At 54.0% G+C, this 26,631-nt stretch overlaps 1 protein-coding gene across 1 annotated transcript in view; it reads left to right on the top strand.

The window, feature by feature from the left end:
- Nucleotides 1-26,631, top strand: part of ZNF710 (zinc finger protein 710) — a 67,258-nt gene that overhangs the window by 27,124 nt on the left and 13,503 nt on the right. The gene's annotated exons all lie outside the window — the stretch shown is intronic.

Here is a 26,631-nt window from a genome sequence, read left to right as displayed (position 1 = left end):
AGCCTCAGCAGGGCCATGCTTTCTGCACGCAGCGCCGAGATCAGGACCCCTTGGTGCCTGGTGTGTGGCAGACCCTCACAATCTCTTTTTTTAAAAAAAATATTTATTTATTTATTTGGCTGTGCCGGGTCTTAGTTGTGGCACGTGGGACCTTCGTTGCGGCACGCATGCAGGATCTAGTTCCCTGACCAGGGATCGAACCCGGGCTCCCTGCATTGGGAGCGTGGAGTCTTAACTGCTGGACCACCAGGGAAGTCCCCCTCTCAGCCTCTTGAACGCTTACACTTAAAGCACATGCACAGGCACAGCTCCGCGCACATTTCATCGGAGTCAGGCTCTTCAGCTGGGGTGGGGAGCCCTGTGCTTACTATTACCTGGTGGCTGAGTCAACAACGCCGGGCGAGTATTTGGTTAGCAAACAGGGAGAGCAGCCAGAGCCGGCCCCCGGCCTTCCTGCTTCTGCCTTTGTAGCAAAACGTCCTTTGGAAAGGTCAGCCAGGACTGGCTACATAATTTGCGCGGGGCCTGTTGCAAAATGGAAATGAGGGCCCCTTGTTTGAGAATTAGTACGAATCCCTGGACGGCCACAGCAGAGCATGAGGCCTGGGGCCCCATGGGACGGCACCCCGAGGTCAGCGTTGCCCAGCCTTGTGAACTTCTGTGTGAGGCTTCTCTTGGGTAGAGGAGGGACTTTACATCCAAACCAGCTGCGAGTTCTGAGACACGCTGTCCCCACTCTGCCCCATGGGCAGCTCTTCTCAAGGGCTGGAGTGACTCCCACTTCAACTTCTCTTTTCTGTTCCTCCTGCCCCTGCTTCCCCCTTTCTCTGCAACCTGAGAAAGCTCTGAGACCCTCCCTCCTTCTTCTTTCTCGCCTCCCCTCCATCCTTGCTGCCCTCCCCCCTCCCTCCACCTCTATTTCTCTCTTCCTCCTTCCATTGCTTTTATCTGGGGGAAAACCCTTCCCGTGTTTGCTGTATAACATTTTCCACCCATTCATTTGGTGCCGTTTGAGTTCAGTGTCCCTTTGAAGGGCAAAGGGAGGGTGCTCCTTGGATTTCCGAAGCCTCTCTCTGGAGTGGTCCAAGCAAGCACCTTCCCCCACCGAGGGACGAGGGATGTCCCTTCAGTGGCCTCTGGTTCTGTCCAGATGGTCTTTGCCCACTGGGAGCCTGGGATGAATTCTCACTGTTAGCATGTGTCACTCACTGCCTCCACCCCACAGTCAGCTGTCAGCACTACTGGCCACAGTGGAAAGAAAGCCTGCTCCGTTCTTCCCTGTGACACGCGTGAGCCCTGGGGACAGACCTGGCATGGCTCCCAAGGCAGCAGCTTCCATGCTTCCATGCAGGCCTGGAGCCTGGGGGGCAGGGTGCTACAAGGGGTTAAGTAGATAAGCCCAGTGGGACACTGTCCTGGCCTTCCCTCACCCTCTCCACACAGTAACCAGAAGGATTTTCAAAACAGCCATCGGATCATGATATATCCTCTCCTAAAAGCCCCTCTGGTTCCCCCATGCCTGTGAAAGGCACCAGATCCTATGTGTGGCCTTCACGGCCTTGCCCTCTGGAGAGGCAGGCAGCCTGGGGTTCTAAAGGGACACTTGAGCTACAAGTGTCTTGAAGAATGCAAGAGGTCTTGGAAGGTGGGGAGAAGGAGAGGGATGGCAGGCTTCCGAAGGTGGGCATCAGGAACAGCTGGGGGTGGGGAGGGGCAGCGGGACTGCATTAAAAGTCTGGCTCAGTTCTGAGGACCTGGTCCCCTGGGAGATGGACTCCACCCTGGTCACATTTAGATCATCAGAGGGGCTTTTAAAAATTACCAAAGTCTCTGGAGGTGGACCATCCTGGGTGTTTGCATTTGCTCCCCCAGGGCCACAAGTCCAGGAATCCCTTATGAACGCTTTGGGAAGGTGGCAGGAGGCAGTTGCCAGACTTGCCCAGCACGGGAATGCTCTAGGATTTTTCTCCGTTGATGGGAAGGCTGTCTTGCTCACCCAGCTCTGAGCCCTGATCAGGATGAACTAAGGGAGCACTAAGCAGAGGACCCCAAGAGAGTCAGCTGGAAGGGACCTTCTTCAGAAGGGGAAACTGAGGCCTGATCACCAGTGAGTACCGCCCCTGGGCAGCAGAGCCAGGAGTTTCAGGCCACCACCTGGCTAGGTGAGGGCTAACTAGAACGTTACAGTCAGAATGATCTCCAACAGGTGTGCTGTGGTTCTAACTGATAGAGCATCTTTGGCATTCATAATCCCCACAGTCTGCATCCTTGTCTTCTGCCCGCAAAGAACTCGGGATCTGGGGAGTGATGGGCCCAGGCATAAAGTACTACAATCTGGATGTTGTGTTTCCAGACCTGTAGGGAGATAGGTTTGAGGGAGAAGGTTCCCCCCCTTCCCCCAGGGGAAGACTCGATGAGGAAGCAGAGAAGCAAGTGAGGACCTGACAGTGTCTACCCTCCTTGACCCACAGGCCTGGCTTGCCTGCCAACATGCTGAGCTGAGTGCTGGAGCCACTAAGCCGTGCCCAGGTATTGATTTCCCCTCAGCCCTCAGGCACCTGGGCGGGGCAGGGCTGTGTACCCCAGTGTACAGTCCCAGTATATTTCCCCATTATATTTTCCTGCATGAACTGTGCAGATTGGGAAGCACTGCAGTGGCTCATCTCTTCCTCATTAGCACATCACTTTCTGCATCGGGCAGGTTGGGTAACAAACCAAGATCGGCCCAACAAATGCAGAGAACAGTCACAATTCGCCTGCATGGTCTGTTTCCTCATCACTTTTTATTTTAAAATGTCAAGCCTAACAGAAAAGCTAAGAACCTTCATCTAGGGTCACAATTGTTACCATTTTGCCACGTTTGTTTTATCTTTTATCTCACTCTCTTTCAAATGGGTTTGCTGAATCATATGAAAGTGAGTTATAGGTAGCATGATGGTTCACCCCTGAAAAGATACTTCAGCAGGTATCTTTTAGGAGCGAAAGAAAAATTACCCTTATTCAATAATATCGCCTAGGGCTTCCCTGGTGGCGCAGTGGTTAAGAATCCACCTGCCAATGCAGGGGACACGGGTTCAAGCTCTGGTCTGGAAAGATCCCACGTGCCGCGGAGCAACCAAGCCCCTGCGCCACAACTACTGAGCCTGTGCTCTAGAGCCCGCGAGCCACAACTACTGAAGCCCACGTGCCCAGAGCCCATGCTCCACAACAAGAGAAGCCACCACAATGAGAAACCCGCGCAACACAAGAGTAGCCCCTGCTCACCACAACTAGAGAAAAGCCCGCATGCAGCTACGAAGACCCAATGCAGCCAAAAATAAATAAATAAATAAATAAATAAAATAATAATATCGGGGCATCCCTGGTGGCGCAGTGGTTGAGAGTCCGCCTGCCGATGCAGGGGACACGGGTTCGTGCCCTGGTCCGGGAAGATCCCACATGCCGCGGAGCGGCTGGGCCCGTGAGCCATGGCCGCTGAGCCTGCGTGTCCAGAGCCTGTGCTCTGAAACGGGAGAGGCCACAACAGTGAGAGGCCCGCGTACCGCAAAAAAAAATAATAATAAAATAAAAAATAATAATAATATCACCTAATAAACAGTCCTATGCAAATTTTCCCAGTTGTCCTCCAAAAATGTCTTTTTTAGGTTCTTTTCCTGGTCCAAGAAGGCTCACGTGTTGCATTTGGTTATGCTTTCTTAGCTTCTTTTAATCTAGAACAGTCCCCCTGTTTTGTGTGTGCGTGTGTGACATTGGCTTTGAAGAGTCCAGGCAGGCCTTGTAGAACGGATTCTGGCTTTGTCTGAGTACATTCAAGTATAAGTCTGCATGGTTTTGAAACTCGCCTGATAATTGCTTCGTTGTGTCTAAAAAAAGTCCTAAGGCAGAAGGTACAGTGGAGGGTAACTCCTTTGTCCCCTACCCCTGTGTGAGTCTGGGATGTCCTGTCCAGCTCCCCAGAAAAAGAGGGGGCTTTAGTAACTTGACATTATATTCATAAAATGCTTCAGTTGACTATAAAGAGCATTTCACTTGATCCACAGCAAGCCTAGCTTGATTGGGCAAAAGGCGTTTTCTTCATTTAGTAGATGGGATTCTGAGAGGTTGAGTTTGTGCCCAGGTGCATGGCTTTGGCAGAACTGGACCAGAGCCCAGCCCTGCTGACCCACCACTGCAGTGGCATCTGGGAGATTGGGCAGAGTTGATGCCTTTGTTGTGTTTGCCCCAGGACTGGGTAAGTTACAAGGTGGTGTCACCGAACCTCAGCCCTGGACCCAACACGTGCATCCCGGAGTGCTAGACTGATACTATTGAATATGCTCAATACCTGTCACCTGTCCTGATGACTCTGAGTCATGGATGTGAGTCTAGTTACTGAACTGTGTTCTGAGGTGTTGCTAACCCCGCCCCAAATGGTCCCAGGCTGCCGTTTGGTGAATTTTTTATCCTGCACCCTCGCTGTCAGTTCTTACACCCTGCAGCAGTGGCATGCCTCCCACTGCCCTACTGCTTCTAATTTGCAACTTGCATCTGCTGTGGTCTGGGAAGCCAGATAAACAGGCTTGTGAGAACTGAGTCCAAAGGCTGTGAGTGAGGGGCTCTGTCCCATGGAGGGAAGAGTGACTGTGACACCAAAGGCCCCTCTTGGAGGCACTCGCTTCAGATTTACTTGTAGGCTTTCTGTGCTTTTGGGGATAATACCCTGCATTCTCTATTCTTGGAGGAATTTTAGGTTGAGAGAGAGGAGACCCCTGGACAAGTGGGGTGTTGGCTGTTACATGTTTCAAGTTTAAAAGGTTTGGAAAAGATTATAACATACAGCAGGAGTGGCTGGTGAGAACAAGGAGCACACGTGTGTGAGTGCCAGAGCACGAGGGCCCTTCCGGTGCGGCGGCCACGACGCTGAGTGTAAGCTCGGGCTGGGGTGGGGTGAAGTGAAGGGCCCCCGGGCTCAGGCTGGCGCGCTCGACCACCACCCTCCCTGTATGTAGACCATGCTGCCTTCACCCAACTCGGCTGCATGAATACACCCCCTGAGGATCTGGGCCCTTGCAAGAGAGCACTAGGTAGCCGCACCCTGGTCTCTGGATCTCCTGGTTCCCCAGGGAAGGGTTCCTCGTGCTATGGGTCTCCTTGTTAAAACCACATGCCAGTATTCTGCAGGTTCTTTCCTCAAGATTTTTTCCCTCCATCCTGTTCCCCCTAATTGTGTTATCTTGGGCAGGAGCCCACTGAATTCTGTTCTTTCTCAAAGCAGTTTCTATTCTCATAAGCGTATAAGCACGGTGCCCTTTCTGTTTCTTGGCTGAGTCCTCCAAGGAGTTCAGAGTGATCCCAATTTGACTTAACAGTGACTCCTTTGCCAAGCCTCTTTTGCTTGTTTGCTTGCATTTAATTTTGTCTTTTATCAAAGTAATGCATATGCATCTTTTTTTATGTCAAACAGTACTGAAGGGCTTACACGGATAAAGCAGCAGGCCCCCTGCCCACCTCACTCCCCGCACTCCAGCCCTCCAGACCGGTTCACTGTTCTCAATTCCTTTTAGTTTCTCCTTTCTGTTATTCACCTCTATACTCTGAACAAATGTTTATTCTACTGCTTCTCAATTTACCAATTTTGGATGTTACCGATTGTCTCCATATTACTGCCTTTCCTGCTAATATAATTCTATCATGATTTGGGGGTAAATTCACAATATAAATATTGTTCACTGCTGAGCCTAGCACTGAGCTATTACTTTTTTTTTTTTAATTTATTTTTGGTTGCATTGGGTCTTCATTGCTGTGCGTGGGCTTTCTCTAGCTGTGGTGAACGGGGGCTACTCTGTTGCAGTGCGCAGGCTTCTCATTGCGGTGGCTTCTCTGTTGTGGAGCACGGGCTCTAGGCATGCAGGCTTCAGTAGTTGTGGCACGTGGGCTCAGTAGCTGTGGCACACAGGCTTAGTTGCTCTGTGGCATGTGGGATCTTCCCGGACCAGGGCTCGAACCCATGCCCCCTGCATTGGCAGGCGGACTCCTAACCACTGCGCCACCAGGGAAGTCCCTGAGCTATTACTTTTTTAAAAAGAATTCATTATTGTCCTCACCTGCTTGGTTTTCTCTATCTGATTCTTTCCAGTACACCAAAAGATCGAGAAAACATCTGTCAGATATTTTACCTATTAGTTCATTCATCGGTTCTTTTTTGTTTTCTGGACACTGAGGTACCTCACCAGTGAAATTCTTTCAAGCTTCTTCAAAACAAAGGAAAATTTAGTTCATTTTGATATATTAAAAAGACTCCATGCCGCTTCCTCTGAAAAGGCTTCCCTGACACACCCACCCCCTCTGCTGCCCTGCCTGCCACCTCCCCTAGGCTGCTCCTCCTCTGGGCCCCCATAGCCCCCTGCTGTCACCGTCACACAGACCTTAGTGCACTAAATACAATCGCCCGTTTTCTTGCCTGCCCCCACCACCACCGCTGGGTCCTGTTCACTGCTGTCTTCCTAGGAATGCCGAGGAGCTGGTGGGCACATAGCAGGTGCTCAGTAAATATTTGTGGAATTCGCATTTGTTGGATTGAAGTGCAAGCGTGATGATATGCTCCTGGTGGTTCAGTGACTTTTCTGGCCCTGAGTTCCCTTGCATTTTCTGTGTGCCCCCTCCTCCTGGCTTCCTTTCTTGGGTTTGGAGGCCCTTCTGGGCCTGTTCCAACTTAACAACAGCCTTTCCCAGGTGAAGCTAGCAAAGGCAGGGTTTTCATTCCCGGATCTGTGCTGCACCCCACCCCCATCACCCACTAGGTTGGCCTCAAGCATCTCAGGGCCTCGGATTGGCCCTCGTCAGCTTTATAATCGCAGCCCACGCCGCAGAGCTCCGCACAGACTGATTGCTCAATAGATGAGTGAGGTTGAGGCTCGCTCAATCAATCAATAAGCCAATCAGTCTTCCTCCACTCAGCCTCTCTGCTCCCAGGCATTTCTCATTATCCAGCGTCTGGATGATCAGAAGGAAAAAGAAACCTCTGCATAAAGGTGACCCCATTTCAGGTTTCGTCATGACTCACTGAGTATTGAGAGACAGGAAGAGCAAGAGAAGGGAAGACAAAGAGAGGGGCCAGGGACGCTCACCTGCGATCTCAGAGGGACATTTGGGGAGACATTTGGTCACTAGACTGAGGGTCGTAGGCGGGCAGGGACCATCCTGTGCACTGCTCACCCCAGAGCATAGCACAGGCCCCACACATGGTAGACACCCCGTCATAACCGATGTCTGCCTGCAGAAAAGAGGGAAGGACAGAGTCCAGATCCAGGCCTGTTTCGAAAGAGGGACTTGAGATAGTTCGGTGCACCTACGTGTGTTTTAGTCTTTGGGTCTTGGCCAACTCAGGAGAGTGCTGATCTGTGATGTGACCACAGTGCCCACAGAGGCCCCTCCCTTGTAAGGACACTGATCCAACAGTTGGCAGCCAGTGAAACGGATGAACACACCACCCTCTCACTCTCCTGGAACCACGGCCTGGCCTGAGCAGGCACTGGGCTTCCTTGAAGCAGTCCCAGGAGGGGACACCCCGTCCCAGGGCCGATTCAAAATGTCATTCCCTCCACTGGTATCCAGTGCCTCCTGAGTGGACACGGCCCAGGCTGGCCTCCAGCCAGAACAGCTGCCTTGCTCAGACCCTCCTCCTTTGCCCTCCTACCTGGGCTCTCAAACTCTCAGGCTAGAGCAGGAGAACCAAGAGGGCCAAGCTGCCCACGGAGGCCAGGCTTCACCCACAGTGTCGCGGCCTGGGGCTCTCCCGGCCTTGGCTCACCCGGGACCCAGTGGAAGGAGCCACAGCTGGGCAGCCAGGCCAGTGCAGGGGCGGCTGACCCTGAAATAAAGCTGATGGCTGCCGGCCTGTGCCCCCCACTCCCCGAGAGGGAGCACTTCTCTTGTGGGTGTAGTGAGTTTCGGGGGAAGCCTTTAAAGCAGCCCTTTGATGCTTCTCCAGGGGAACTGCATTTATTTTCTGTACTTTTAGGAATTAACTTGCAGTTCCCAGCCTCTCCCTCCCTCCCTCTCTCCCCAGAAAGGAGAGAAGGAGAAAAGAAAAAAGGGTCTGCATTGTCCCGGTGATTGGCACCTTCTGTGAATGAGGGGTCACTGCGTCTGGCTGCTCCTTTTCAAGCGCTCCCTTCTCCCCTGCATGCTGTATTCACGCTGGAACATTCTTTCTTTCAAAGCTTCTGTCTTTCTCTCCCCCTTTGTATCTCTGCTTTCCTTCCCTTCACTTTTCTGCCTTTCATTCTCAGCGCTCACCAGCTCCCTCGGGGACCGCTCTCTTCTCCTTCTCTTTTTTTGTCTCTTTTCTTCTTCTTCTATTCAGTTGCTTTTTTTTTTTTTCTTTTTGCCTCTTTTTTTCTCTCTTTTTTTTTTTAAATTCTTTTTTCCTTTTTCTTTTTGAATGGTGCTTCTGTTTCCAAGGGACGGGATGAGTAGAGAAGTCGGTTTATTTGAGGAAGGGAGAATGTGGATGTTTTCATTTTCCCCCACGCTCTAAATGTGTAAAAAAGAACCACCATGCAGGACACCGGCTTACTCTGGGCTCCTCCTTTGAGAGGGAAGGCTGTTCGGGAAGGGTCTCCATCAGACCAGAGGAAGCTGTTCATCACAGGTCAGGCAGTTCCTGAATCGGTCACCAGGACAGTTGGCTACAGACCTGGTGGCACCACCTGCAGGATGCAGACACAGCCCTGGGGATGGGCTCCCTTTCTGCCTGGCCCCAGGGTGGGCCTTGATGTGACGGTGAGGACCGGAGGTGGATGAAGAGCCCCCAGACCTCCCTCTTCTGTGGGAGCCTGGCCTTCTGGCCGGGGGAGGGCTCAGGGAGACCGTGGGAACCTGGGGCAGGGCTGAGCACGGGGAGGAAGGCCAGGTTCACACGCGGCATCATGGTTGTCTGGCATGGCCCCGGCCGTGGAGACAGCGGGCCTGCCTTGGCTAGCCCTGGAGTCCTGGAGAGGAGGCTGGAAAACTGGGACAGCAGAAAGGAGAGAGCTGGCAGCAGTGGCTGGCTCCAAGGAGCCGAGTGATCCTTGGGGTTTAGACAGGTGCTGACTGATTGAAGGTCTGACGTCTAGGGAACGTTGCAGGGCCCGGGTAGAGGCGTGGGTCTGGTGGCATCAGCACAGAGGTGAGAGTTGAAACACAGGGGAGAGGCTTTCTCCGAGGGAACCCCTGTAGGACGAGAAAGCAGAGGCCAAGGCCTGAGCCTGGCACCACTGGGATGAAGGAGGCAAAGGAGAGGCAGAGATAGAGGGCAGCGCGACCAGCCGGAGCCGAGGTGGGGAGGCAGCTGTTGCCTGGTCGGGGAGAAGACCCAAATCAGAGCCTCTGTTTGCAGGGCTCACCTGTTACCTTCCAGAGGACAGTTTAGCTTCAGTAGAGGAGACAGAGAGCAGGGGTGGAGGAGGTGATGGAGGACGGGGACCCGTCCCCCGTTCAGGAGGTGGAGAGAAGGCAAGAGATTGGGGAGTGTCAGGGGCTGCACCTAGACATGGAAAGCCACGTGAGAGGAGCAGGGCTGCCTGAGAGGCCGGGGCAGACCTGGAGGAGAGAGGGGCGAGGTCTGGGGGCCTATTTCTTCCCTGTGGAGGGAGGACCTCAGCCTGCAGGTCTGGAAGTCCCTTTGCACCCTTTCAGAACACAAGATAGAGGGCCAAGTCTGCAGCTCTGGGTCTCCGGGACATAGGGACCTCAGTCCAGCTCACAATTGCCCAGGGACCCCAGGACGGGGCCAGGGCTCCTGGAGAGACACAGGGATCTCTGGGAAGGAGCCCTGGGGTGTGTGGCCTGGGTGAGGTGGAGCTTGGGCTCCAGGCCCGAGTGTCCTGGCACAAGCTGCCAGGCCTTGAGGTCTGGGTTGAAGGGAACCTCCCAAAGGTAAGCCCTGTATCTCCATCCCACCCGAACAGCTGGCCCATAGTAGGCGCTTCATAAATGTTTGTTTTATGTTTTCCTTTTTTTTTTTTGGCCGCACCACGCGGCATGTGAGATCTTAGTTCCCCAACCAGGGATCAAACTCATGCCCCCTGCATTGGAAGCGCGGAGTCTTAACCACTGGACTGCCAGGGAAGTCCCTCATAAATGTTTGTTGAAGTGTCAATTGAACTTGTCCTTAGCAGTTGTGAAATGGATACAGCACAGCGCATAGCCAAGTGCTGTGTAATTGGAGAGCCCCAAACAAAGGAGGGCCCCATCCCCTACCCGCTCAGGGCACAGGACCCTCCCCAGGCAAAACTGGGGCAGGGTCCCAGCCACATCCATGGAGGAAGGTAGAAGGACAAGTCAGCACCAGGCACAGAGGGTGGCATGAGCAGGGAGGGACGGCAGGACAGGTGGGGACAATGAGCAGGCTCATTGGAGGAAGAACGTCAGGGAGGTGGATCTGAACCCCCCGAAGGGTGGTTTATTCAGGAGACACGGGTGGAGCACCTACTGTGTGCAAGTTCAGTGGATGACATACCCCTCGGGGGAGGACAGCCTGGGGCTCCAAAGGGCTGGGAAGAGGCTGTGTCCTCCCTCTGAGTCTGGGTGACCGAGACAGGTGAGCTGTGGGTGGAGGTAGCAAATCCTGCCTCCACGGATGGTAGGGATTTGTACTCCAGAGAAGGGATGGAGATACCCAGCAAGCAGACACCATCCCTTGCAGCATCTCCCTGGGGGCTACCACTGTCCCCCTGGCCCTGCCAGCCTCTTAAGACACCTTGCTGCCAAACCCAAGCCTGCCAGGGCAGGCCTGGCTGCTCATCAGGTTTTTCCAGTTTGGGCAAGAACATCTCCTTACACCCCATTACGGCAACCACAGCACCCTGGCCTGGAGATGAAAGGGGAGCCTGGGAAGGCAGCTCTCTCCTGGCAGGAGCAAGAGGGTCTGTATTTGTGAACAGGCTTCGGAGACAGACATGTTTCCTGGGTCCCCCGATTCCAGGGTGGCAGAGGGCCTGATGGTCAATCCCCCCTTTAAGACCTGGCCGCAAGGAGCTGGCTCCTCTAGTAAGTCTCTTTGTGGCCCCAGGCAGGTTACCGAATGCTAATAATAGTAGCAAACAGGCTGCCAGGTTCTGCTATAAGCTCTTTGAATATTTTCATTCGTGAGGCAGGTGCTGTCAGCACCACTCCCCCCCTTAGTCAGGAGAAATAGTCACAATGATGGGGGGTAGCAGAGGTGGGATTCAAACTCAGGCCTTCAGATTCCAGAGTCTGGACACTAAACCAGTACTTCTCAACCTGTTTTTAAACTATTATTATTATTTCTTTTTTTTTTTTTTTTTTGCGGTACGCGGGCCTTTCACTGCCGTGGCCTCTCCCGTTGCGGAGCACAGGCTCCGGACGCGCAGGCTCAGCGGCCATGGCTCACGGGCCCAGCTGCTCCGCGGCATGTGGGATCTTCCTGGACCGGGGGCACGAACCCGTGTCCCCTGCATCGGCAGGCGGACTCTCAACCACTGTGCCACCAGGGAAGCCCTATTATTATTATTTCTAATCCTTGCAGACTCATAACTTATCAACCTTGCCTAGATATCATAGCAACGTCAAGTTGCTGTAAAAGTTTCTGAATGCTGCCGCTTATCCCTGTGGAAGCGGCCACAAGGAGCCCACTGCTCTAAAGGCGTTCCTAACCTTTCCGTGTCTCAGTTTCCTTATACGTAGAATGAGGGAGGTGGTACCAGTACCAACCACACAGACTATGGTCGCTATTAGATAATGCGCTAAGAGTGCGCACAGGCTGGCACTGTAGCTCGCAGGACCGTCGGCCAGTCCACTAACATCAGGATTTTGCCACCTGTCGAATGGGAATAAGAGCACTGCCCACACAGGTGCTGCCCATACGGCTGGCTGCTCAGACCGGGTGGGGAGGACCCAGTGGCATCATGCCTGGAAAGGACTTTGTAAGCCGTTGAGGGCTCTGCCCGTGGAAGTGGGTGTGCTTGTTCCCCTGCGCAGCCTGTGTTTCTGGGTCCCAGAAGAACTTGTTTCATTGTGCACTTTTACACTCAGGTCTGGGGGTGTTCAGAGGAGGGAATCCACTGAGCCTCTCGGAGGAGGTCCTGAGTGTTCCTGACCTCCTGGCCGGCGCACATATAAGTGTGCATGGTCTTCACACAAGAAGCTTCCTGGGCATTTTAGTTTCAAGGAATTGAGGCTAGCACAGGAGTCTTATTCTCAGAATCTCCCCTTCACCCTGTGACCTATCGGGGCTCTGTTTGCTAAGGGTGGGTCATCCCAGCTATTAGTGGTGAGACTGAGAAGGTGCCCAGTGATCCCAGAAAGAGACTACATTCTGGTGAGGAGAGTTGGGTTTTGTAATTCTCTTAGAAATTTGGTTTTTTGAGCTACCCCGTTGAGTTGCAAAATTTCACGAAAGAGAAAACATCTGGCATCTGTGATGAAGGCTTCTCCACGTGTGCCAGGAAAGGTCTTCCCACCTCTCCACAGCTCCACTCTGGGTCCTGGGGCCTAAGGGACCCTCACGGCCCTCTCAGGCAACCCAGGGGTTCTTGTGTGGTCCAAAAACTTGAGCTAGAACCTTCCTTCGAGACGGGGTTCAATTCCAGCATCTCTCCCCTTGCACCTGATTTGGTTACTTTTTCTCCCTCAAAATAGCTGCTTTTTCCAAATGTTCATGCACTTATCACTCCTTTGTGGGATTTATGACAGATATTTTTAGTGACAGTAAGAAAATATCAAATATTTCGGGGCCGTAGGTGATTCACATTGTGTGTTTACATATGTTGCAATGGTAAAAGCGAGAAATTACCATTTATCAAATGGCAGCACCTGTGCCAGGTCCTTTCACTCACATCATCTTGGCCATCCTGTGGGAAAGGCAGCTGTCATTCCCATTTTATAGTTGAGGAATCTGAGGCTCTGAGAGATGAAGCAGCTTGCTTAAGGACTTACAGCCAGGAAGTGGCCTAGCTCACTCCAGACCTTCCTGCTGCCCTCAGCCAAGGGGCCCCACCCTGCATTCCACGGCCTGCCCTGAGGACCCTCAACCCCACAGGCTGTCCCCACCACAGGGAGAGTGGTGAGGAAACCTTCCAAGTCCACCGCAAACATCTCTAGCGATGGCCAGACAATTTGCTTATTTTATAATGGTCACCTCCATTTAAATCATTTTGGCCTTTGGGTCACACACCACATGCATTTGAATTTTAGTGGCTGGGGACACATGGCCCAGAGCTCAGCCTTCTGCAGGTGATTTCTTCTCTCTCTCTCTCTCTCTCTCTCTCCATATATATATTTGGCTTCAGTGTGCCGGGTCTTAGTTGCAGCGTGCAGGCTCTTAGTTGCGGCATGGATCCCTGACCAGGGATCGAACCCCAGCCCCCTGCATTGGGAGCGTGGAGTCTTAACCACTGGACCACCAGGGAAGTCCCAAGGTGAGGTCTTCTAATGGACCTCAGTGTCATCCTTTATGATCCAGATCAAAGAGGAAACCAGTTCCCACTCTGGGCTGAGCTGACCACCCTGAGCACCTTCTCCTCTGATGTCTGTGGACCCACCCTCCTCCAGGGACCTGCCCTCAAGGCCCTCCCGGGCCCCACTGCCCTCCGGTTCTCCTCCCACCTCTCATCCAGCCTGCGGATGAGATTCCCCCTCCCTGTTAGCTCCTGGTAGTGTACAGACCCCAGCAGGGCCTGTCTGCGGTGCCCCCGTCCTCTTCCCCCTGCCTTCTCTCCGCAGTCTCCCCTGAACCTTTTATCTCATGTCTGCATCATGGGCTGCCCCATGCCCCCACATGCATCCTCCTGGCTGGACTGCAAAGTACTCAAGACCACGGGCATCCACCCATCATGTGGGTCCTGACCCACATCTCACTGTGTGAAAGTGTGGTTCATTAGGTGACTAAGGAAAGAATGGGCTGCACGGTGTTTCTGCTTGCCGCTGTTGATAGCTTGCATGGACAGCTGTATGCGTCAGATGTCTGCGTGTGTACACTCAGCCTAAATGTTTCCCCAGCTGTCCCTCCCCTCAGGAGATACATGGAGGCATTACGTGAATGAGAGAGACATTCTTTACTCCTCTCCTGGCATAAATCCGTACTCGACTTGGGTGTGTGGGTGACTGCAAAATAAATGTTGATTACAGCATCAGCCTCAGGAGGCAGACGCTGCCAGGGACGCTGCTGGGATGGAGGCCGGGGATGAATCACGCTGGCTGCTGTGAGAGAGGAGAGGCCAGGCCACACTTCTCGGCTGTTCTCAGCCCACTGCTCTTCTGCATTTTTACCTTTCCTTCATCTCTGGCTGCATCAGATGGGGGAGGGGGCTTCCCAGCCAGGTTCTCCCGTCTCTAGGCTTCCCCATCCCCTCCGCACAACCTTTGTGTACTGCATACCACAGAACGTGCTCGTTGGGCTAACGGGCTCAGCTCTGGGAAGTGGGACCATCATCCTGTGTTACAGATGAGGGGATCGAGGCTCACCCAAACCAGTGTGTAAGGGGGTGGGGCTGGACCCCCGCCGCCCATGCTCTGAGTCTCTGTTGACTCCCAAAGTGCTGGTTTACGTGCAAGAATGTCCCTGACCCCTTAAATTAAAAAAAAAAAAAAAAAAAAGCAGTTACTCTGTCCTTTTGAGGTACCCCATGCATTTTGTGCTTATTTCTTCTCTGATATCTTGCTGTCCTGTTTCGTGGTTCTTAGTCTTGTCTCTCTAACCAACATGTGAGGTCCCTGAGAGCAGGGATCTTTGTGGCCCGCCAGCAGCCAGCACCAGCCTGGCCCGGGGAGTGGATGATGAATGGAATGATAACAATAGCAACAGCTCCCAGTAATTGAGTCCTTACTATGCACCAGCCTTGTTATCAAACTCGTCGCAGTCGGGCTGACTGTACTGTACCAGTTTATATAAGGGACTTGAACATTTGCAGATTTTGGTATCCACCGGGGTCCTGGAACCTATTCCCCATGGATACCTGTATTTCCCTATTTCCTTTACCTTAAAGAGCACTTAAGTTGACCCAAGAATGAAACCCGAACTCCGCTTACTCCTCTCGTGTATCTGGTGACCTTGGATGAGTCACTCAACTCCTCTATGCCTTGGTTTCCTCCTCTGTAAAGTGGGTTTGTTATCAAGATGTCATGCTTCCTGTACATGATTTCATCAGGCACAAGCCTGGCCAAGAAGGAAGGGCTCAGTATGTGATGGATTCTTTTCATATCACTGTCCCCATCTTACAGCAAGGAAATCAAGTCCCAGGGAGGTTGAGGAACTTGCCCAAGGCTGCCCAGCTCATATGTGGCAGAGATGGGGAGGCCGGCCAGGCCTGCCAGACCAAGAGCCAGGTTCCTTTCCGCTCTGTTTGTTTGTGGAGTGAGGGGCTGTCCTTCCCTGTTCCCCTTCCCCCTCTGTTGCTTCCCATCTCTTCCTCCTCGGACCCTGCTCCCAGAGTTCCTGAGGCGCTAAGCCAGCCTTTTAGGGGAGAAGCAGAGCTGTCGTGTCATTGACACCTCCCTGGGCTCGGCAGGCTTGGGTTCCTGGGCTTTGCTGCGTCCTGGGGCCGGGCCTTGCCAGCCGCCCCTGACGGGGCTGGCCGGGGCTACTCCAGGGGCGCCTTTGGGTCCCAGGACTTAGCGGCCACGGATACTTCCCCCCTGGTCAACAACACATCACAGCTCCAACAGACACTCACACTGCCTGTGGGGCTCCTGAAGGTCCAGGGCCCCTTTCTTCTCCATGTGGTTTTGGTTTCCCAGGGGACTTGATACCATTTTCCACAAGCCCCTGTGTTCTCTCTGTTGCTTTGAGACACTGGGGCCCCAGCCACGATCGGCTTGCTTTGTTTTCTGTGGTAAATCTGTTTCTCTTGTCACTTCTGATCACTCCAGATTAAACACAGAAATGTAGAAGGCAGGGGCTGGGGAGGCTGGGCTCTGGAGTGGCGTGACCCTCCCCTCCGGGGAACACAGGAGGAAGGAAAGAAAAAGGGGAAGAGCATGATTTTAACCTGCTCAGATCCCACCTTTACCTCCTATTGGCTCTGTGACTTGGACAAGTAACAGCTTTTCCAAGCCCCAGTTTGCTCATCTGTAAAATGAAAATTAAAATGCTCATCTCCCTGGGATGGCCTGGATCGTGTGCCTGTTTGGTAGTATAAGCTCAGTTAACGATGGCTAAAAAGAAGTTAGAAAAAACTGACAGCCCTTCCTCCTGCCTTAAACAGTGGAGACAGAGACATGGGTCGGACAGCCCACAAGTGGGTGCTTCCTTTTCTCAGGGGCCGTTTAGGATCACAGCGAAAGAGTGAATTTTGAAGAATGGGTGTGAACCTCACTATCCTGTTTGGAGTGAGGGGAGCTGGGTACCTTGACCATTGCTGTGTGCCTCAGCCTTGGGCCAGGCCCTGTGTCCCATTTATGCATTCACACAAGGCAGGGTGGAGCCTGGAGGAGGTATGGGGCATGGGGCAGTGTACGCATGGACTTTCTCTGAACTGCAGGAATTCCTGCAGAGGGATGCTGGGCCCCCACTTAGCCCTGGATCTAGGTACGGCCTTGTTCTCTCCTGAGGGGGCCTCAGGCACCTCCCCTAGCCTGGCCTCAGAGAAGCAGGGCCAAACCCCTTAGGGTGCCTTCCCCCAGTGAGCCCTTGCCCCCTGGACACCTCCCATCTGTGTTTCCTTCCTCCCTGCAGTAAGTGAGGTCAGTAGAGGGCCTGCATGGTGGCAAGGCAGGGGGTCCATTCTGGGATCTGTCTGAGTCTAGCCCTTGGAGAGAACCCAAGAGAAAGAAGGCTGGGGCTGATGAAATGGGGTTTCTTTTTTTCTCCTTTCTTTCTTTCTTTTTTTTTTTAAGCAAAGAGATAAATAAATGTCGCCCTGAGATGACAAGAGAACATTGAAAGAGATAAAAGGCGAGTAAAAGGGACTAGAGACCAGAAGCAAAGGACAGGGAGGGATTTGGACTATACACTGCGATGAGGGGAGAGATGAAAGAGGAAAGAAAGAGATGGGAATGCAGGACCGAGTGGCAGAGCGGAGGATGGGGTTGCCACGGAAACAGAAGGAGGGAGAGGAAGACAGGATGGAGAGGGCTGAGAGCTCAGTGCCGGCGGGGCCTGAGACAAGGCTCGGGGAGGAGGAAGGGAAGCCATGAGGGGCTCCCAGGTCTGAATCAGGCCCCGGTGTGGAGAAACTGAGATTGGCAAGGGAATAAGACCCGACCCAGAAAACTCATCCTCGCCCAAAGGTGGTAGGGTGGAGAGAGCTGGGCCTGGGCCCCCGGGGCTGACCCAGCTGGGGTCTTCTCTACCCTACCTCTCAGGGACTGCCACTCTTTAAGCCTCAGTTTCCACAACCGTAAAATGGAAATGGTACTCCCAACCCCAGAGGGCTGCCTAGAAGCCTAGAAATTGCACGTGGGCCTGACACAAGTTCAAGCCCAATAAATGCTCCCGTCGTTCCTTCATTTGTGGTTCTTATCTTTGTCCGTGAACTTGTGAGCCCAAGTTTTATTTGTTTTTCCCTGTTACATTAAGCTGGTGATCTTTGGGTCCAGCGGAGTGTACTTGTTTGGAGGATAGATGTGCTTTTTGCTTCTGGAATTGGAGGAAAGACACAGAGCCTTCCAGAAACATGTTCCCCTGGGAACAGGGACTAGTCCTGAAGTTCAGGGAAAGGAAGTACAGACTTGGGGGTTTCCACCTGGGGCTCGGCAAGGGGCCTCTTTTTTCTTTGCACTTGAATATGGATATTCTCAAAAGGGCAACAATCCATTCTGTACGTGCAGTCTGCTAGGAATGCACTGTGAGCACACGGACGAGCTCTCTGCCCTCTTGTAGAGTCTGTGATCTAATGGGGACACCAGACATTGAGCGAGTACTTACACAATCAAATCTGTCATTAAAAATTGTGATAAAGCCCAGGAAGGAAAAGTATTAACCTTATAACTGCTTAGAACTTGGGGGACCAGAACTGGTTGGGGAGAGGGGCGTCAGGGAAGGTTCCTGAGCAAGTGATGCCTGATTGAAAGCTGAAGGATGAGGAACAAGGAACAGCATGTGAAAAGGCCTCATGCAGGAAAGTCTGTTATAGAAAATGAGGAAAGCCCATGTGGCTGGAGGGTGATGAGTAAGGGGACAAGCAAAGTGCTGTGAAGTTGCCACATAAGCAAGGGCCAATCAAGCAAGTTCTTACAGGTCTTTGGTAACGTGTCTGGACTTGATGCAGGCCAACAGCCTGGTAGGAGAGCCCAAGTGTGTGGGGTGGCTGCCATGTTTGATGTGGATGGATGGATGCATGGAAATGCACCGGGAATCAAGAGCTCTCAGTTTGGTCCCCATTGTGGGGTGGGAGCCTTGGGGGCCTCAGTTTCCACATCTGTGAAATGACAGCATTGGACAGGAGGGTCCCCAAAGTTCCTTCCAACACTGCTGATGAAGATTCTAAGACCAGCCTTGAGGGTACACAGCCAAAGTGGCCTGGGCAAAGGACCTTCAGTGAGGCCACTGTCCTGCTGTGGGAGAGCCCAGCTTTCCTCCTTTGTGGCAAGTGAGGGGTCAGGCAGAAGGACCCAGGGCCCACGGCTTCTGGGTACCTGGTGACTTCAAGTCAGAGGCATCACATCACTCCTTTACCCGCATCCACGGGAAGCAGACATGTGCTCCGTGTGCGGCTCTGCGGGCAGCTCAGCGTTTGCCCCCAGCAGTTAGTGTGGCAGACGCCCTGCTACTTTGGGCTCATTTCTGCAAGGGTCAGGGACCCACTCAGTTTTCCTCAGGACACAGGGGTCAGCGAGGGTTCCCTAGGCCGGCAGCAGGGGCTGGCCCCATCCAGGGACCAGGGCTCTCCAGGAGCCCACAGGCTTGCTTCTCTGGATGCACTTACTCCCTCCTCCTCGGCCCGGCTTGCTTAAGGTCTCTGCCCCCTGGTCCCGACTCCACCTCACGGCATGCCTTCACGTAGTCTTTGGTTGAGAGTGTAAGGCTTGGTGCGTAGCCGCATTTCCAAGAGAGGAACCTGCTTGGCCTACATCCGTCTGGGGCGTGAGGAGGAGCAGCAGGCCAGCGGTCTGGCTGTTGGTCTCAGCTCCTGTATGAACCGCTTGTGGTTGGTGGGGGTGTGTGTAGGGGGTGGGAGTGGGTCTGCTGCATGGGGGCCCTGGGCTGGGCCTGGGACCCCTACGGGGAGAGGGAGGAGAGGGCCCTTCAGGTGTAGGTGTCACAACTTCAGGGGGAGGGCACTCTTCCTTCTCCTTCAAGGCTAGGTCACGTGAGAGTGCTTGTCAGCTCTTACCAATTAATTTCGAGAATCAGAATAAATTGGGGAGTTTGGGGGAAATACGATGTCCAGGCTCCAGACCCAGAGATTCTGGTTTAACTGGCCTGGGGTGAGGCCCGGGCACTGGTGCTCTCATCAAACAATGCCAGTCGGACCCTGTGGAGCCAGTGTCTCTGCCCTTGGAGGAGTTTGAATTGAGAGGTCTCATGAATACAGTGGGCCCAAGATTGTGCCTCTCGCCATGGGGACTCCATCCCTCCTTTCCTAGGGTTTAGGGGTCCCTGTGACCTCCCTGGAGGAGGGGCCCTCACACAGTGGCCACTCTGTGGCAGCCAGGACTGCCTCAGCCCAGCTCACCTCAGCTTGTAGAGACAGAGGTGTGGCTCCCAGGATGGGTCTCGGTGCCCGGGGCCTGAGAGAGCAGGAGGGGAAGCGCTTTCAGAACAGTCCTCGCCGTCATAGGGCTGGAGGGACCTCAGTGCTCCTGGGCCTTCTCTGTGCAGCCTGGAGGCCACCCCAGGGAGGAGGCGGGACTGTCCTGGAGGTGAGATGGGTCAGGGTGTGGGGAAGAGCTCAGCACCACAAGGAGGCAGGGATTTCCCCTCAGTCTCATTCATTCATTCATTCACTCGTTCTGGGTCCTCGACGACTAGGCTTCCTCCCTTCCCCTTTCCCTGCCCTGGCATCTTTCTCTTTGGACACTCCCCTGCTGGGCCCTCTCTGCCCACCTCCCTGCAGTCACCATCCTCTGGGGTGGATGTCTGGTGGGGGAGATGGCCCATAAACAGATACAACTATGAATCAACATGATTTTATCAGCGTTCTCTAGAGAAACAGAACCAGCAGGATATATACACACACAGAGAGATTTATTTTAAGGAATTGGCTCACACGATTGTGGAGGCTGGCAAGTCCAAAATCTGCAGGGCAGGCTGGCAGGCTGGAGACCCAGGCAGGATTTCTGTGATAACAGTCTCAAAGCAGAATTCCTTCTTCTCTGGGAAACTTCCGTTTTTCTCTGAAAATTTCAACTGATTAGATAAGACCTGCCCACATTAAGGAGGGTAATCTGCTAAAGTCAACAGATTGTAGATGTGCTGCTGTGTGGCTCACAGCAACATCTATCAAGAGATTAGCGTTTGGCCAAACAACTGGGCACCCAGCCTAGCCACATGTAAAATTAACCTGATGTTCTCAGGCTGTGGAAGAGGCCCTCGCCCTGCCCCTGGCTAAGGAATATCTCCCGGGAGGCAGTGCCTGCACTGACTCCAAAAAGATGAAGGGATATTCACCCAGTGCAAGGGAAGGGCAAGTCCTGGCAGGGGAGTCAGGCTGTGCAAAGGCCCTGAGGTAGGAAACAGCTCCATGTATGTCTGTGTTTGTGTGTGTGTGTGTGATGCAGAGGGACAGGAAGGCTTAAAGGAGGGTCAGGTAGAGCTTGGCTGGGGACAGCCTTGGGCAGTCAGCTAAGGCACGGGAACTTCATCCTATAGGCCATGTGGCTGAGGGTGGGCTTCCGGGCCAGAGACCTGCTTCACGAGCATTTCACTGTACGACCTTGGACCAGTCCCTTCCCCTCCCTTAGCCTCTGTTTCCTTATCTGGAAAAGGAAGTAGACATACATGGTGAACGTCAGGTCCTCCTGTGGTTTGTGGGTTGGTGGCCCAGCCACTCTGGCCTCTGGAGGCAGGGCTTAGCAAATCTGTCCACAGAGAAAAGGGGAAGCTGAGGCAGAGAGAGGCCCCTATAAGGAGGAGACTCATACACTTCCCCCTTGGCCACCCCACCCCCAGCCCAGCTGCCTTGTCAGCCCTAGGCCCGGAGCTGCTGAGTGGAGTGCGGCCTCGTGGGCTGGACAGAAGTGAGGCTGTGCGAGGAGCTCTGAGGTTTGCACAAACCTCCAGCTTTTGCTTTCGCTTCCTCTTCCTTTCATGGGATGTGAGCAGAGTTTACCCTTAAGTCTACCATCAGGGGGACATGAGAGGAAACAAAGAGGGTGGTTTTGCTATAAGTTGAAGTCCCGTGAGTGGTTTTTTTGTTTGTTTTTTGGGGGTTTTTTGTTTTGTTTCGTTTTGTGTATTTTTTTACAGCTGTGTGCATACCTGGACCTCCTTCTCCCCTCCCCGGGCCCAGCTACCTGTTCTGCCCCATTCCGGGTTCAGTTTTTCAGGACCCAGGGGCTGCTCCACTGGGCCCTGTCCCCACCCGACCCTGGCGCTGCACTTTCTACCTCCCAAAGATCCTGGCGCTTCAGGTTTTAGACTGAGCTCGCTCAGAGCAGCTCCCTGAGGATGGGAGCTTATCGTGCTTCCTACTGTATCCCCACAACCAAGAATGGCACCCAGCACCTGGCAGGTGTGTTGAGTCAGTGATTCAGTGGCAGGACTGGAGACCACAGCCTCAGAGTTGCCTGGTGATTCAAAGCCAAGGGGCGAACCTTTCCCCCCAGCAGAAGCCCGGGGCACTGTGGGGCCTGTGTCAGGGAGCAGGCCCTGGCACTTGCTAGGCCCTCAAAAATAGTCATCAGGGTGCTTGGTGACATCCCAAGTCTGGGCTCACAGAAGCCCCAGAGCATTCCTATGTCTTAAGTTTGAGATGTCCTGGTGGTGAGCATGGGGCAAAGAAGAGCCAGCTGGTCACCAGGTCCTACTGGTTCTTCCTTCCAAATGGCTCCTGTCCTGCCAGCCCCAGGCCAGCCAGGCCTCAAGTGCTCCGCCCCACTCTCTGTGTTCCAGAGCTCCTCTGAGCTCCCGACCCTCCCCTGGTGCTTGAAGGGGGGTTCTCGGTGAGTGGAAAGGATCTTTTATTTATTTATTTATTTATTTATTTATTTATTTTTTTTTTTTTTTTTTTCTTTTTGCGGTATGCGGGCCTCTCACTGTTGTGGCCTCTCCCGTTGCGGAGCACAGGCTCCGGATGCGCAGGCCCAGCGGCCATGGCTCACGGGCCCAGCCGCTCCGCGGCATATGGGATCCTCCCAGACCGGGGCACGAACCCGTATCCCCTGCATCGGCAGGCGGACTCTCAACCACTGCGCCACCAGGGAGGCCCGAAAGGATCTTTTAAAGCAGTGTGGATGAGAAAAAGGTCTCATCTTAGGGAGGGAACCCTGGAAGACAGGCAGGTAAGCCAATGGATTAACCTGCCCTCAAGGTTCCAAGAAGCCTCTTGTGCCCATCTTACAGATGAAGAAACCGAGACCCTGAAGGGTCAGGTGACTTGTCCAGGGTCACACAGCAAGTCACTCGTTAATTCATTTGACAAGCTTGTGTCAGTGTTTACAGGAACCATAGTACAGCAATAGATGAAGCAACAGTGAGAGGTCTGGAGGACCTGGGTCCCTGCCTGGGTTGGGGGGACCTCCTGCTGGGCCTCAGGGAATGAGCCTTGGGTTACTCCCCAGGGCTGGCCTGGCGCTCAGGCCTGGGAGGGGGTGATGCTAAGCCCTGGGAAGTAGGGCGGCCCTGGGCTTCTGGTGTCACCGACACAGTCCCCTCCTCTCTCTCCACTCTACTCCTTCCGCTCCCCCCACCTTTGGTTTCTTGGCCTCCACAGCCCTTCTCTCTCCTTCTCTCTCTCTGTCTCTCTCTCTTTCTGCTATGGCCTCCCTTCCCCCTATTCCCAGTGCAAGTCTTTAAACTACAATCAGGCAGTGATTCCATTTCCTCTATTTCGCTGCCTTTGCCATTTCCTTTCTCTCCACCCTGGGGACTGAGGGTGTCCTGGTAGGAGGCCGAGCTGCATCAGCTCTGATGGCCCCTCATCTCATAGTCCAGGCTGTGCAGAGCCCGGGGTGGTCTGAGCTCCCCTTTCTCTTGGACATCGTAGAGAGCTTTTGTTCTGAACCCGCGGCACAAGAGGTGGGAGAGAGGCCTTGCCCTGAGAAAGGAGGTGCCACGGGGGGCCCAGGCAGATGACAAAAGCATCCTTGAGGTGTGGGGCCCACCCTGGCACACAGGTGGGGCACACCTGGCGGGCTCTCGTCCTGCCCTGGGCAGCCTGTGCCAGGACATAAAACTGGAGAGTTGTGGCCTCTGAGAACGGGGGGACCAAAAAGATGGCCCAGGAGGAGGGGGAATAATGGCACCAGGGTTGCAGAGCCACCAGTTTCCCACTCCCCGGCCCTGTGTGTGATAGGCGGACTGACACATATGCAAAACGCAGGTGAATTAGATTCCCTCTGTTTTCGTTCTTCCTTCTGTCGCAACAAACAGAGCCCCTCCTACACACATGAGCACACACACACACAGCCTGCCTGGCTGCCCCAGTGAACACTGAGCCCCATAAGCCCCTTAAACATGTATTTACAGGGTGATATGTGTCTGGTCAGGCAAGTATCCATCCAGTAAAAGAAAGCAGGGGCCTGCCGGGCCAGATGGGCAGATGGGTTGATGGAGGCTCCCAGGAAAAAGTGCTTTCTGAGTGGAGACCCAAGGAAAGGCTGTGGCTGCCCTCGAGGGGGACCCCAGTTCCCCAGTCCGGCCGGAGCCTTGGACCAGCCAGGCAGGGACAGGTCTGAGGCTTCACGCTGCGGTTTGCCCAGGGCCTGCCCGTGCTTTGCTGCTGGCTCCTGGGAGCCTGAGGGGGGCAGGGCAGCACCCGGTTGCTGAGGAGGCTGGGCTCAGAGCCATGACGTGACCTCCCAGGTTGCACAGACGATGCAGCGGAGCCTGGATGGGGCTGGGCGGCGGGGCCCGCGTGCTGACCCAGCTCTGCCCTCACTGCCAGGGCACTCTTGAGCTTGCTGTTGATACTTATGCCCCAGATTCCTGGGCTGTGGAGTGTGGTGCTGACTACCTCCACCCCCACGCCGCCCCCATGGGGTTGTTCTTAGGATGAAATGGCTTTCCTGGGACCTGGTGAGCACTGTCACCACCTTTGTGGTTAGTTGTTGGCACCTCTGCGTCCCCACACGTGGGCTCGAACCCCTTGAGAGCAAGGACTGTGGGCAGGTCCCCGTTTACACCCAGGCACAGGCTCCAGTCCTCAGCCCCAAAGTGAAACCTGCCACCTGTCCCTGCAGAAGGGGGACACGTGGTGGCCAAGGGCAGGTTCGGCTTGCACCTGGGATCCTGGTGTGAGCCTTAGCAGCGGCCCCTTTCACTCTTAGAAGGCCCCTCCTAACAGGGATGGAATGTTACCTGATCACCCTCCGTGTAGGGGACCACAGCAGACCTGTGCTCCAGCTCCCACAGGCTGACACTGGCTGACTTTTTCGCCGACTCATCTGCCAGTAGAGTGATGTTATGGGTTTCTTTGCTCCCGTTCCCTTCAGCTGCCAGAAGAGGGGTGGTGCCAGGGACTGGGGCCAGAAGAAAAGCACAGGTGAGGGAACTAACATTTCCACTGGCATCCTCATCTCATCTCCTCAGCACCCCAGGACTCAGGCACCATATCCCCCTCCGCAGAGATGAGGAAACTGAGGCTCAGGATGTGACAGGATATACCTAAGCTAGAAAAGGATATTGTCCAGATTCGAACTTAGAATCCAGGGCCAAGTCCTAGCACAGGCTCCGCTGTTGAGGGTCAGTCCCTCCCCTCTGCTGGCCCTGCCTTTGAGGAAGTCTAGACAAAGTGCTGAGCCGCCTGTTTTCTCAAACCCCCAGCAGACACGAGGGCTGCTGCTGGGTGCTGCTGGGCGCTGTGTCAGATGGGCCACTGCCATCCAAGGCAGTGATGCTCCCCCACAGGGTCTGCGGTGGGCACAGCGGTCATCTCTGGACACCACAGGGGTGTCCTCATCTCGCTTACATCTCCAAGCACAGGGCCTGACCCATAGCAGGGATTTAGCAAATATTTGCTGCACTAATCAATGAATGAGTTCTTAGTCTCTAGAGGCTGTCGCAGAATCACCCAAACCTTTGCTCGAATTTCGGGTCCCAGAATGGAGAAGTCTCTTAGCTCTGTGGTTTTCATCAGAAAAGGCTGCTTCCAGAGATCTGGGCAGATAAATAATAGTGACTCTTTACATTTTGTGAGGGCTTTATAATTAACTAACCCCCTTCATCTACGTTCTGACCTCTGGGCTCTCACAACCCTCCCATGGGTAGGTGTTTCCATCCCCATTTTTGGACGGGGAAACTGAGACGCAGAAGTGACTTTGAAGTGACTTTGCTTAGTCACTTGTACGCGACAGAGCTGGGACTTGAGGCCAAGCTCAAGTGGGTGCTCTTTCCAGCAGGGAGGTGGGAGGTGGGCTAGCCCCCCAGCCTGTTCCAGGTGGACCCAGAGGTTTCCTTCCATCTGACCCCTTCCACAAGAGCCCTGGTTTAAGCTTAATAGTTTAATCTTTAGTGTCTGTTTCAAGGAGGCTAAATTCCTCCCTGGGGTATTTTATTTTTAGCCGCTTCAGGAAGGGGAAGCTCCTCTGGCCTGTGGGGGGAGGGAGACACCAGGCCGGGAGCTGGTTTCCTGAGGAAGGGCCGCTGCCGGCCATGCACCTGACCCTGGCCCTGGGAGAAGAGCCGGCAAGGCAGGCAGGAGCCACCCCTGTCCTGTCTTCCTTTCCCCTTCCTTATGGGGTGCCTCTGATGTGCTGTGCCGGGCACTGAGCCGGAGGCGGGGTACAATCTGATGAGTATCCCAGGCCAGGGAGGAGGCCTTTCCACATCCAGGCTGGTGGGGAGGGCTGGGAAGCCCCAGGAACAGGGGGAATTTGAGGGAAGCCTGGGGCGCGGGTGAGCGGAGCCGGCAGCTCACCGGGGTTGGGGAAAGGGCACCCGGGTGGGAGAATCCCTGTGCAAAGGCCGGGCTTCACAGAGGGCACTGGTGCTCCTGGAGCCTCTAGGAAGGCAGGAAGCTGATGCACCGGGGGTTGGACCCTGATAGGTGGACTCATTGGCTTTTTTAGAAACACCTGTTGGATCAGAGAGCATAGCTGTGAACCTGGGAGCCAGTTTCAGCATTCATTTCAGCCAGTTTTCTCAAACTTGGTAGCCATCATGGAGCCCTTCTTTCAAATCAGATCTCACATGGAATTCCAGTGTACAAATCAGACACAAGCTATACATGTTTTTTTTTTAGCCCACTAATATCTTTTTTTTTTTTGGCTGCGTTGGGTCTTCGTTGCTGCGCGCAGGCTTTCTCTAGTTGCGGTGAGCGGGGGCTACTCTTCGTTGTGGTGCGCGGGCTTCTCATTGTGGTGGTTTTTCTTGTTGCGGAGCACGGGCTCCAGGTGCGCGGGCTTCAGTAGTTGTGGCGCGCGGGCTCTAGAGCACAGGCTCAGTAGTTGTGGCGCACAGGTTTAGTTGCTCCATGGCATGTGGGATCTTCCCGGACCAGGGCTCAAACCCGTATTCCCTGCATTGGTAGGCGGATTCTTAACCACTGCGCCACCAGGGAAGTCCCCACAAGCTATATTTTACTTGGTATAAATTTAGGTATTTAAATG

Source organism: Mesoplodon mirus, assembly GCF_964341445.2.
Source record: "Mesoplodon mirus genome assembly, chromosome: 4".
Lineage (NCBI taxonomy): Eukaryota > Metazoa > Chordata > Mammalia > Artiodactyla > Ziphiidae > Mesoplodon > Mesoplodon mirus.
Note: the sequence above shows the minus strand (reverse complement) of the source record. Positions and strands in the feature narration are given on the sequence as shown.